This window comes from Octopus bimaculoides, chromosome 10, assembly GCF_001194135.2.
Source record: "Octopus bimaculoides isolate UCB-OBI-ISO-001 chromosome 10, ASM119413v2, whole genome shotgun sequence".
Taxonomy (NCBI): Eukaryota; Metazoa; Mollusca; class Cephalopoda; order Octopoda; family Octopodidae; genus Octopus; species Octopus bimaculoides.
Genome location: NC_068990.1, coordinates 20,528,711 through 20,529,233, shown reverse-complemented (window position 1 = coordinate 20,529,233; position 523 = coordinate 20,528,711).

Sequence of the window (523 nt, the reverse complement as noted above, 5' to 3'; positions counted from 1 at the left end):
ATATATAAATCTACAAAATATGGGGTTTAGTTCATAAGTGATCTAAACGACTAAGTACGCTAGGTAAGCGCTGTAACGGATTACTAGGGCTCCAAGGATATAGCCGGGACGGTAGTTATGGAGCCATTGCAGATTTCCGATGCAGCAGATATATAATTGTTAAAGAGGACAAAAAACGTTAAAGAAGGCAAACATCTCATGTCATAAACATTATTATTATGATTGGAAAACGTTCATTGTCTTACAGCAGTTTCTGGAAGACCCAAGGGTATGGGATATTCCGTCATCGGAGACGAATAGGGAAGATGGCGACATAGAATTCAAGTATAAAGCAATAAGGAGATGAAGAAAGAGAAGAAAAAAGAAGCATAAACGTTCACGGTTCATAAAAGTTTCCGATCGTGTAGAAGTAAGTCCGTAAGTCCTTAGGTGCAACCCTTTTCCAATAATGATAATGTATATGACTTAAGATGTTTGTCTTGCCTTAACGTTTGTTGTTCTCTTTAACAATTATATATAAATC